This window comes from Podarcis erhardii, assembly GCF_964252035.2.
Source record: "Podarcis erhardii genome assembly, chromosome: 2".
Classification (NCBI taxonomy): Eukaryota; Metazoa; Chordata; class Lepidosauria; order Squamata; family Lacertidae; genus Podarcis; species Podarcis erhardii.
In genome coordinates this window covers 20201441-20214558 of record NC_138498.1, presented here as the reverse complement: position 1 = coordinate 20214558, position 13118 = coordinate 20201441, and the positions used below count along the sequence as shown (strand labels likewise).

At 45.3% G+C, this 13118-nt stretch overlaps 1 long non-coding RNA gene across 1 annotated transcript; it reads left to right on the top strand.

The window, feature by feature from the left end:
* The first annotated feature begins 348 nt into the window (after positions 1-348).
* LOC309335255 lies at positions 349-705 on the top strand. Its single transcript, XR_014153427.1, has 2 exons — positions 349-396; positions 625-705. It is a non-coding gene; the product is annotated as an uncharacterized lncRNA (long non-coding RNA).
* Positions 706-13118: the final 12413 nt, after the last annotated feature.

Below are 13118 nucleotides of genomic sequence, written 5' to 3'. Positions count from 1 at the left end.
AAAAATGATGGGAACCCTTTACATAGTATCTAAAGATCCAACAAAGTGAATTGGACTCTTTGGCAGGTTTTGAATAAACATTCACAAACTCTTTATTGATAATAACCAGTTAGACAAATTAAGGATTTTACAATTTTGTAACATGCGGAGAATAGCATTTATAGATAAACCAGAGATTGGAACTGAGGAAGGTCGGGGGTTGTTTTATGGGAGGGGGGAAGGGGAAAAAAGGGGGGGTGGAATTAAGGATGATATGTTTTAAGATAATATGTTCTGTTTAAATTCCATATATATATATATATATATATATATATATATATATATATATATGACACATTTGACCACGAGTGGCCACCGTAAGGGAAGGTGCTGTTGCTAGGAAGAAGGGAGGAGGCAGTGATGTAGGAAGAGGAGTGCAGGGGGAATGCTCTGCCCCCTGGCAGCGTGATCCCAGTGGGGTGCCATCGCAGCTGTCCCCCTGCCCGTGCTGGGTGCCAAGCCCCTGCAGGCGTGTGCCACGCCCCCAGGACATGTGTCACACACCTGTGGGCACGCCAACCCCACCCCTGCCTGCTCTCCGCCCCCTGGTGCCAGAGCATGAAGCTCTGCCACTGGGAGGAGAAGCCCAGTTTGGAGCAACGCCATTGTAAAGTCTTGTTGCGTTGTTTTGTCTCTCGCTATTCGGATTGAATAAAACTCATCAAACCGATCCATTCTTCAGGAAATCAGCCCTGAGTGTTCACTGGAAGGACAGATCGTGAAGCTGAGGCTCCAATACTTTGGCCACCTCATGAGAAGAGAAAACTCCCTGGAAAAGACCCTGATGTTGGGAAAGATGGAGGGCACAAGGAGAAGGGGACGACAGAGGATGAGATGGTTGGACAGTGTTCTCGAAGCTACCAGCATGAGTTTGACCAAACTGCGGGAGGCAGTGGAAGACAGGAGTGCCTGGCGTGCTCTGGTCCATGTGGTCACGAAGAGTTGGACACGACTAAACAACTAAACAACAACAACCTTGTTTTCTCTGCTCCTGCTGCAACCGGAGGAGGAATAGCTTTCCTGAAGCCTTGGCAGAGCCTTGAAACTAGCAGTGGCTCTCCAAGGTCTTCTGCATGTAAAACATGTCCCTTACCATTGAGCCCTGCAGGAACAGGGCAATGGGGATATGTGTTCCACCTTCACCCTGGTGAAGAGCCAGTGTGGTGTAGTGGTTAAGAGCGGTGGACTCATAATCTGGTGAACTGGGTTCGATTCCCCGCTCCTCCACATGCAGCTGCTGGGTGACCTTGGGCCAGTCACACTTCTCTGAAGTCTCTCAGCCCCACTCACCTCACAGAGTGTTTGTTGTGGGGGAGGAAGGGAAAGGAGAATGTTAGCCGCTTTGAGACTCCTTCGGGTAGTGATAAAGCGGGATATCAAATCCAAACTCCTCCTCCTCCTCCTCCTCTTCTTCTTCTTCTTCTTCTTCTTCTTCTTCTTCTTCTTCTTCACCCATACACATCTTCCCCAACACAAGGGATGGATATTTTTGATACCACCACCAATTCAAATTGCCAATAGGGATGTGCTTTTATTGGGGGAGGGGAGTGATAAAATGACATTAAAGCCCTAAGTGGGCTCAGCGCTGTATACCTGAGGGAAATCTCCACCTCCATCGCTCAGCCCGGACACTGAGATTCACTTCCAAGGGCCTTCTGGCGGTTCCCTCACTGCAAGAAGTGAGGTTACAGGGAACCAGGGAGAGGGCCTTCTTGGTAGTGGCACCCGCCCTGTGGAAAGCCCTCCCATCAGATGTCAAGAAAGATAGTTAATACAACCTTTAGAAGACATCTGAAGGCAGCCTTGTATAGGAAAGTTTTTTAAAAAGTGTTTTATTGTGTTTTTGTATATTCTGGAAGCTGCCCAGATTGCATGGGGCAACCCAGTCAGATGAACAGGGTATAAATAATAAAGTTGTTGTTACAACGCGTCCCCATGCTGCCTCAGCCCTAATAAATATGCATTAAAAAATAAGACGAGCAGGTGGGGAAGGTGCTTGTAGATTACCTTCACCAAGAATGCAAACAGATTACCGGTAATCTTCCGCCATTGGCATCTTCCAGCCCTCAGCCCTGTGCTGGAACTGCAGTTGGGCTCCAGGGTGGAGCTTTGGTGAGGCCTGGATCAGATCAAACTTTCCTTGGTCGACTTGCTGCTACTGTGAACTAATTGGGCTTGAGAAGGGCATGATGTGGGAATCTGAGAATTACAACGAGCCCTTGTTCGAGTGCCCATCGAGCACATTGAAGGAGGCTCTCGAGTACAAAAAGCAAAACAGGCAGTTAATTTTCTCCATTCTCGCACTCTCTTTCCTGACTCCATCCCCCCCCCGCTCAAAAAAAAAAAAAAAAACCAACAAAAAATGCTGGGGAATTTAGGTATCATCCAAGCGTCGTCTGGAGCCAGGCACTGAGTGGGCAGATTTTTCCCTTCCCGGTCTTGCCAAGGTGCCTCAGTGTTGGCCAATACCATCCTTGTTATTCCAGGCCTTGGTCTCCATAAAGCAGACGCACAACCTGAGGGGTGATGAATTGAGACATATTATTAGGTGGTTTTTGTGTTGTGGACAGATGCCTGCAGAAGACATTATGCTCATTTTCTCTCCGGACGCAAGGCAGGGTTTAACATGCATACCGGCTCCAGAAACAAATGGCAAGTGAAGAGGAGGTATTCATACCCTCCAACATTTCTCCAATGAAAATAGGGACATCCTATGACCCTGCCCATTGGACTGGGTTGTACCAGCCACTCTGGGCGCCTTCCAACATATATATATATACCGAAAGTACCAGAAAGGGTTACTCCCGGGTTTCGGTGCTTGCACATGCACAGAAGAGCTAAATTGCACTTTGTGCATGCGCAGAAGCGCTGAATCGCAACCCACGCATGCGCAGATGCGCCGCTGTGGGTTGCGGACGCTGTGGGTTGCGAACGTGCTTCCTGCACGGATCATGTTCACAACCTGAGCGTCCACTGTATATATAAACATAATGAAACATTAAACATTTTAAAAAACCTTCCCTATACAGGGCTGCCTTAAGATTTTTTCTAAAGGTTGTATAGTTACTTGTCTCCTTGGCTCAGGGTTCGCATAACTGCATATACTCTCCAACATTTCTCCGATGAAAATAGGGACATCCTAAGGAAAAGTGGGACATTCTGGGATCAGATCAGAAACCGGGACAGCTTTTGTAAATCTGGGACTGTCCCTGGAACACAGGGACATTTGGAGGGTCTGCATTTGGGACAAAGCCAACAAGTAGCAGCTTGAAGGCTTGCCACTCATGGTCTCTGTGTTTTGGTAGTCCCCATATCTAATTTTATTGCTCTTCCCTCCCCCAAAAGTTTATTACATTGACAATTTGTGTGTGTGTGGGGGGGCGGATCTCCTTTATCCTTCTCCCTGCACAAGCTATTCACATCTCTGCTTAAAGATTATCCCAAATTCAAAGCAAGAATGCGTTCTGGCAGTGCTGCCAAAAGTTCACAGGGAGCTTAGATTCTGGATGAATTTTCAAAATTTGCAATTAATTTTTTCGTGTTTTCAAGCCGCATTGGCAGCAGCCAGAAGTGTGTTTTCACTGGCTCGTCCCCTTTCTGTTTTTCTCTTCTCTTTGCCTTTAACCATGTTTCTTCCAGTCTCTTTGCTTTTCCATTTCCTTTTTTTAAAACTTTTGGAGTTTTAGCTATCTCTGTCTGATTATATTTCCTCTACCAGAGGCCCTTATCTTTTACTGTGGCCATATTTAAATGGAGCAAAAGGAACTGGCATCAAATGGGTGCAACACAGGAAAGCTACAACATGGCATCTGGAAAATGACTGTAATCCAGTTCATAAGTATGCAGGTTTAAGACCAGGTTGGCATATTCTTTTGGAGGAAGAGAGGAGAACTAGCCCCGCTGTACATTGGAGAGGGCTGTGTGGAGAGAGTCTCTTCCTTTAAATTCCTAGGAGTTTATCTCAGTGAAGACCTTACTTGGAAAATCAATACAACCCAGGTGGTTAAGAAAGCCTAACAGAGACTCAATCACCTCAGAGTATTGCAAAAGAATGATGTCAATCAACATTTGATGATCTCCTTCTACTGGTCCACAATAGAAAGTGTCCTTTCATACTGCATCACGGTGTGGTACGCTGGTTTGACATCAACTGATAGGAAGTGCCTACAGAGGGTGGTGAATACAGCACAAGATATTATGGGCTGTCCCGTGAATTTGCTGGATGACATCGCCGAAGAACGTTGCCTCAGGAGAGTGAGGAAAATTCTCAGGGATGATTCACACCCTGGCCGGCACTTTCTTGATCTCCTGCCCTCAAGCAGAAGATATAGAAGCATGATTAGTCACACTAACAGGGTAGAGAACAGCTTCTATCCATGGGCTGTTAGGCTGCTGAGTGAAAAGATAACAACAGGGCAACTGACTTTCAGGTTTGGGGTGTGTGTGTCAGTAAACGAGGGGAATTAAGACTAAGAGAGCTGAGTGGGGGGTGCTTGTGTAATCTCACTGTATACAAGTTGTACAAGTGACAATAAAATATTTCAATTCAATTTTAATATGGTGCTAGCTGGGTGCAAAGACCTTACATGTGCAAGGCCCCATGTGCTTGAAATATTATTTAAAGTATGTCAGTGCTGCCTATGTGTCCTGCATTAACAGGCCAGTACAACACTCTTCCAGGCCATACATCCTTGACATTGCATGCATAGGCACCAGTAAAGGTAAAAAAGGTAAAGGACCCCTGGACAGTTAAGGCCAGTGAAAGGCAACTCTGGGGTTGCAGCGCTCATTTGGCTTTTAGGCCAAGGGAGCCGGTGTTTGTCCACAGACAGCTTTCCGGGTCATGTGGTCATCATGACTAAACCGCTTCTGGCACAACAGGACACCGTGACGGAAGCCAGAATGCACAGAAACACCGTTTACCTTCCTGCCACAGTGGTACCTATTTATCTACTTGCGCTGGTGTGCTTTCAATCAGCTAGGTTGGCAGGAGCTGGGACAGGGCAACAGGAGCTCACCCCGTCGCGCGAATTCGAACCTCCAACCTTCTGATTGCCAAGCCCAAGAAGCTCAGTGGTTTAGACCACAGTGCCACCCACTTCCCAATAGGCACCAGTAACCCAGTTTAAATGTGACAAGGAGCGCTTGGATACCTACAAATGTTGCTATCTGAGGAGGTGGGGGGTTGTCACAGCTTGGCCTCACACAGGGTGCCATATTACCAAGGTCCAGCCCTGTGTGGTGCTTCCAGTGGTGCCCCCCCATAAGCAAGCACTGGTCAAGTATACTCACCCGCTTACCTTTGGCAGTGTTATGGCATCAGAGGGATCAACACCACATGCCGCACATGCTAATTAGAGGCACCAGTAATTGCACATTATGCAAATACAGTGGTACCTCGGGTTAAGTACTTAATTCGTTCTGGAGGTCTGTTCTTAACCTGAAACTGTTCTTAACCTGAAGACCACTTTAGCTAATGGGGCCTCCTATTGCCGCCGCAATCCTGAGGTAAAGTTCTTAACCCGAGGTAATATTTCTGGGTTAGCGGAGTCTGTAACCTGAAGCATATGTAACCTGAAGTGAATGTAACCCGAGGTACCACTGTACTTTAAATCAAGAAATAAAAATGATATGTGCTGAAGCAAGTACCTACCAAGACCCCAAGATCTTCATCAAAGGCAGGCCTATTTTGCAGCTGGAACTCAATTCCAGCACCTCTCAGGTGAGTGCCATTGCCATTCTAAGAGAACGACGGATGCATTCATGATGAGTACTTGCACTGGCCTGCTTTCGAACTGCTAGGTTGGCAGGAGCTGGAACAGAGCAACGGGAGCTCACTCTGTCGCGGGGATTCGAACCGCCGATCTTCTGAACAGAAAGCCCAAGAGGCTCAGTGTGGGGACTCCCTCATGCACCTGAACTGAGTACGACTGAACCCCCCCCCCATCAGCTATGGCACCTCTCCCTCTCTTTCTTTTTTGGCAAAAGATCACCTGGGGGAGGGCTTATTAATACACTTTTCATACCTCCTCACCCCACCCCTATTAAATTTAAACATGCCTCCACCAACCTCTTAATGTTTTATTTCCTTAGTCTCCCCATGCCAGGTCAGGAGAAACATGATCTTTGATCAGTTATATTCCCAAGGTGCCACAGAGTCCTTCCAGAAGCTTGTGCTGCGGAGAAATGTGCTATGTGCATGAACTCATTGGTGCAAGTTGTTCAAAACCGATCTGGGAATCTTTCCTGACCAACCTAAACCGCAGGACTGTTGACTTTCCAAAAGGAACTTGAGCCTATCCCATCTGTCCCGCCCCTGCCCCCCCCCCCCGGGCAATGTTGCACCACTTATTTTCTGTTTTGGAAAAAGCTGCTTCTTTTGCTTTAGCTCGTCATTCAAACAGGAAGACTGCATAGTTAGTCTCTGTGGAGCTGAGAAATGACAGGTGATCTGGAATGGCGGTGGGGGCGGGGCAGCCTGCCTTTTCATTTTCCATATAAACTATTTGTAATGAGCTGTGTCATGCATGGGCACAGCTAGGATTTATTTTAGGGGGACCCAGAAAGCTGTCTGTGGACAAACGCCGGCTCCCTCGGCCTTAAAGCGAGATGAGCCTTTTTACCTACTATTAGTAGGAGCTCCAAGGGACGTGGTGGCGCTGTGGGTTAAACCACAGAGCCTAGGACTTGCCGATAAAAAGGTCGGCGGTTCAAATCCCCACGACGGGGTGAGCTCCCGGTGCTCGGTCCCTGCTCCTGCCAAGCCAGCAGTTCGAAAGCATGTCAGAGTGCAAGTAGATAAATAGGTACTGCTCCGGCGGGAAGGTAAACAGTGTTTCCGTGTGCTGCTCTGGTTCACCAAAAGCGGCTTAGTCATGCTGGCCACATGACCCGGAAGCTGTACGCCGGCTCCCTCGGCCAATAAAGTGAGATGAGCACCGCAACCCCAGAGTTGGCCACGACTGGACCTAATGGTCAGGGGTCCCTTTACAGCAGAAGCTCCAAACTGCGGGAGGCAGTGGAAGACAGGAGTGCCTGGTGTGCTCTGGTCCATGGGGTCACAAAGAGTCAGACACGACTAAATGACTAAACAACAAAGCACGAGCTCCATTTGCTTTAATAGGACTCCCATCAATGTCAAGAGCATCTTCCAGTTCTGTTGCCCAGCTTCTACAGTGGTATTCCAGTAGGTCTCGATCTCTCCCTCCCCTCTCTCTCTCTGTGTTTTACAGTGCACAAGATCCAAAGCAGTGTGCAATCCTTAAGGAGATAGGGATCTCATTATATACATTTTAAACAACATGTTAGGAGCCTCGCTGCTTTTCATATTTAATCTCAGATCCCAGGCCTGGCATCTGTTTCTCCTTTCAGTTGAGAAAATGAGAGACTATTTACATATTCTTAGGGCTATATCTCCAATTAAATCTTTTTCGGAGCTGCACTCCTAGCATTCAGTATTGGGTTTCTTTGGCAGACAACTATCTTTTTTTCCTTTAAGAGATTTATTTATTCAGTTCGCCTGGGCATCTAGAGTCTCCTAGCTTACCATCCCATAATTAGAAAAAGGACCCCTGCCTCAGACATCTCCAAGCTTTGCTCCCAAATCTCTTCTCCTCGATTCATTTATTTATCTACTCTGTTATTGATGTGGTTTTCTTGTCCAGCAACTGCATCTGTAATACGGTACGCAGCGGTGCCACAAAATAATTCAATCTGAGGGAGCAATTCACATGATTATCTCTCAAGAACCAACATTAAAAAAATAAGGACAGTAGGGAAAATGGAGAACTTAAATGACGGAATTCTCCTTTTATCCTTCTAAACATCAAATAATAGGCAAAGCAGCAGGGTCCAGTAGATGCTAAATCTGTTCTATTTTGGATGGTCAGAGGTTTATTCCTGCATTGTACGGGACTGAACTAGATGACTACACAATTCTACCTGGGTCTGGGACTATCTAATAACATTTCCAGCAGCTGGTACTCAGAAACATTCCTGCCTCCCACAGCACCTAGTAGGTAAGGGTAAAGGCAAAGGACCCCTGGACGATTAAAGTCCAGTCAAAGGTGATTATGGGGTTGCGGCGCTCATCTTGCTTTCAGGCCAAGGGAGCCGGCGTACTTGTAATATAAATTGACGTCCACAGAGAAGATTCCAGAGAGGCCAGCAAGTTTACATCTAGCTTAATTTCAGATTAAACCTCTGAATCACCAAAACAATCCATAGCAAGTTTATCAAACTCATTTTTCCTGTTTGTCCCCCGCCCCCCCAGCCAGAGCATAGAGGGCCGCTATGTGCGTTACGAAACTATTTTTGTCACTCAAAAGAAACCAAACTATTTCTGCCAGGGGGTATCTGCTTGCTTGTACAAACAAAGGTTTCAGAAAGTGATCTCTTGGGTCTCTAGATAAGGGGCAGGCTAACAGATGAGTGACGTCTTCCATCCGAGGTTGGCCACAAATACAAAGTCTGTCTGCCTGTGGGACCTCATTGTAGAGGCTATCAAAAACTGTAGTGGGCATTGCTTCCTTAATGGTAGTTCCCTTGCAGTGAAAATCTGTTCCCAAGGTAAAAAGTTAAAGCACTTTTTTTTATTTCAGAAGGGTGTGGCCAATTGTCTTCACAACTGAATGGCTTAGCAACTGTTCCCATTAGTATTTGCTATTTTTCTAGAAAAGGAGGTGCCGGAACTCACCATGAACACCTCCCTCGTTCTCCTAGAATGGCAATGGCGCCTACTTGAGAGGTGAGTTCTAGCTGGAAACCCCCCCCCCCCCGGTCTTATATTAGTTAATATTGCATACCAGTTTTAGCTTGTGATTTTTGTTGCTTTCAGAGTTATAGTTTTGGTTATTGTTTGCCAGTCGATGGAGCAAAAACCAGCCAATCAGTTGGAATCCTTCGGTATCTGCCCTCAAGTACGGCAGAGGGCATCACATCCAATCTGGCCAATGTGAAGGCACGTCTGTATTTTGGGATGGTTAATTTATACAAATATGGTGCCAGGGAGTCAAACTGAGGGGGAGGGGAGGCATACCAAGGGCAGCGCTTCTTTATAATGGCCAGATTGTTCTGTTGCTCCAAGTCCTTCAGACACTGTTCAGTTAGCCCTCTTGCCTTAAACAAAGCCCATTGTGAGAAGCTGTTGTGGGTGGAGTCCTCAGGAGAGGAATTTTTGATGTACAGTTTTGGACCACACACTTTTATTGGGGTCTTGTGTCACTAAGGGCAGTAAACCAGGAGGATTTAGATTTAGACGGAGCCAATAATTAAGAGTTCTTTGCCAGGACCGAGCTTCTACAGAGGGAAGACTTGCCTCCAGTCGTAATGCTGCATTTGGGACACAGAGTGGTACAGAAAAAAAATCTGCCTTAAAAATTTGGATTGGACAGTTTCAAGAATGCTACAATGATTACCTGTCCAAATTTGGGCCCCGTAAAGTATCTGCGCCAAAGGTTTGGCTTGAAAAACTTATAGGGCTGCTGGGATGTATTTGCCGCCCTTCATATGGAAAAAATGGGACAGCAACTTAGCACTTTGGGCTGCTTTTTCTTTAACACATTTTTGGTGTACATCCCATGACCCCAATGACTGGAAGACTATGCCCAGGTATTTAAAGGCTTTTTATCCAGGTCCTTTTTATCCATTGTTGTTGTTTTTAAATTGTATATATTGCTTGCTAATGCAAATAAAGTTTATCTATCTATCTATCTATCTATCTATCTATCTATCTATCTATCATCTATCTATCTATCTATCTATCTAAAACCAGCCAATCAACCGATACACATTACCTGTGTGTAACAAAGATTTTAAATTGATTGAGTAAATGATAATGCAGAGCAGGGGCAGTTCACATGAGGTCCTGGGACTCCAACAGCCATCAGTCCCAGCCAGCATGGCCAATGGTCAAGGATGATGGGAGTTGTAGCTGAACCACTTCTCCCAAACCTTTCCTTAAAGATTTTCTCTTCTCATTCCTGAGTGGATGCTTTCCCTCTTTTTTGCAAAAATGGGCAGTGGCTGAGCCACTTGGCTAGTGACATTTCGTCCCCTCAACCCTCTTGATTTTTGAAGGCGATATCTCTTCCCCTAGTGGAACCCAACGTGATGTAGCAGTTTGTGTTGGACTAGGACGTGGGAGACCAGGATTCCAATCCTCCCCCGACCTTGAACCTCACTGGCTTACCTCAGACCAGTTGCTGCCTCCCAGCCAAACCTACCTCACAGGGTTGTTTTTATGGGCATTTAGTTAGGAGCGGAAGAACCACATGAGCCACTTGGAACTCCTTGGAGAAAAGTGTGAGATATATTCTTCTTCTTCTTTGGCGATCACTCATAGCCGAGTAAGATTGTCTTCCATATTACCCACCTGGGAAGAATGGCAGATGAAGGTGATGGACTATATGGAACTGGCGGAAATGACTGGCAGAATCCGAGACCAAGGAGAAGAGTTGGTGGAAGAAGATTGGAAGAAATTTAAAGTTTATCTACAGAAACATTGTAAAATTAAGGAATGTTAGAAGGATGTTGGAATGAAGTAATGTGGTTTTAGCAGAAATGATATAAAGGATTAAGTAAAAATGGATTATTAATTGGTGAAAGAACAGAATGTAAAATTATAGTATATTAAGATAAATTATTAGGATAGAAATAAAGATGGAAAGGATTTGCTGAAATATCTAATTGAATTAGAATACAAAAAAGGGAGGTGTGAGGAGGTTAAGGAAATAAGCAAAGGAAAGAAAGTTATGTAAAGCATTGATTTGTTTTTTCTTCTTCTTTAATTATCTGCATCTTTTTTTGTTTTTTCCCCCCTTTGTTCTTGTATTGTTTTGTATTTTTATTTTTTTTCCTGTTTAAATATGTTCTTTATTTTTTCTTTTTGTAACCTTTATAATCTCAATAAAAATCTATTGGGGGGAAAAAAAATTGTCTTCTATAAACACAGTTTTAACAGTGTGTCCGTAAGTGACTATGGAGGCCAATTCTGGATCCACACGTCCTTCCACAGTGGGGACATACACTGGTACCTCGGGTTATAGACGCTTCAGTTTACAGACTCCGCTAACCCAGAAATAGTACCTCGGGTTAAGAACTTTGCTTCAGGATGAGAACAGAAATTGTGCTCCGGCAGTGCGGCAGCAGCAGGAGGCCCCATTAGCTAAAGTGGTACCTCAGGTTAAGAACAGTTTCAAGTTAAGAACAGACCTCCAGAACGAATTAAGTTCTTAACCCGAGGTACCACTGTACTGTAAGTTTCACGGTGAAGGTTTGCCAAGCATGCCTTCCTCTTAGCACATTTCTGCCTTTCATTCTGAGTTTGAGCATCTTCAAAACCCATGACACCTTTGGTAAGGGCTGTTCTCCAACTGGAGCGCTCGCAGGCCAGTGTTTCCCAGTTGTCGGTGTTTATACTACGTTTGTAAAGATTTGCCTTCAGAGAGTCTTTGAACCTCTTTTGTTGACCGCCGGCATTACGCTTTCTGTTTTTAAGTAAGCACATTTAAATGGTAGTTGACTCGCTCCTTTCAAAAATCCAGATATGCTTGTGTTAGCATTGCAAAACAAGGTTCCTTAAAAAATAAATAAAAATAAATCAATCCCTGGGTCATGAATTTTATGATCCCTTTTCTGGCTTAGCCGTTCGTCAGTCAGAAGCCACTTTGCTGAAGCGAAGCTAACACCCGTCTCTAAGCCCCTATCCATATCAGGTTTTAACCACTGCACCGCAGATTAAAGGGGAGGCCATGGTTCTATCCCAGAGGGGAGGACGTGATATTAGAAGCCTTGATAAAATGCGACGACTTTGCTCTTGCGGGTCCTGATGTCATCGGAACGAAGCGATGGAATCGCGGCCTCATGTCGAGCCGAGTGTATATTATTCTAAGTAAATGAGACCTTTTGAAAAAGCGAGCTTATTGTTTTTAATAACTTGAGGTAGTATAATTCCTTTCTCATGTTGGTGCTTTGAGAAATATTTCTCATGTTAATTTCTTTTTTTTTAAAAAAAAATCTCCTAACCCAAGCCTAACAGCCATAGGCTCAGGACTCACTGTGCTGGAGTAATCCTTTGCATTCCTCATCTCAGAGACCATTCACATGATGTCATCACTGTGTACGTTTGCCTTCATTAACTACTGGTGACTCATGATTATCGTGGCTAATAGAAAGGGGATTATCTCTTAATTAAATCAGACATGAGGGGGCTTTTGTTGACTTTCTCCCCCTCTCCCGCCCCCCATGCCTCATTGTGCCTCCTTGGCTGTTAACCCTTTAATCCCCCTTGCATCTAATATTTCCCCCTCCTCCTTCTAGGCAACAAGTCAACTCCAGGCAGATTTTGTGGTTGGAGAGCACTTTATAGTATGTGTGTGGCCCTCACTGGCTGGAGTTATCAAATCCCGAATAGATTTCATCCTCCTGCGTGGTAAGGAAAAGTCACCCTGGCTGTGTACCCATTTAAAACACAGCTAGGGCATTCTTCTTCTCAATTCGGATTGAAGCCGGTTTTAGAGGCAGAAGGCATTGTAAGGAATGCCAGGATAGATATGGATCATGGCTAATGTCATATATGAACCACTTCCCATTGGGATGCAGAGGAAACAGCAGTGTGCAGACCATCCAATTGTCCCTAATTTCCTGGGACAGTCCCAGATTTACAGTCATCCCTGTTTCTGATTTGATCCCGGAATGTATTTTCCTTAGGACATCCCTATTTCCTTTGGAGAAATATTGGAGGGTATGGAATACAGGGGTCAGCAAACGTTTTCAGCAGGGGGCCAGTCCATGGTCCCTCAGACCTTGTGGGGGGCCAGACTATGTTTTTTTTGGGGGGGGGGAAATGAACGAATTCCTATGCCCCACAAATAACCCAGAGATGCATTTTAAATAAAAGAACACATTCTACTCATGTAAAAACACGCTGCTTCCCAGACAGTCCGCAGGCCGGATTTAGAAGGCGATTTGGGCCGGATCCAGCCCCTGGGCCTTAGTTTGCCTACCCATGGAATAGAACATCCCTACAAACATTTGTATGTTTTTCTTTTTAGTGTTTATATTATTAACTTGTAAGATAT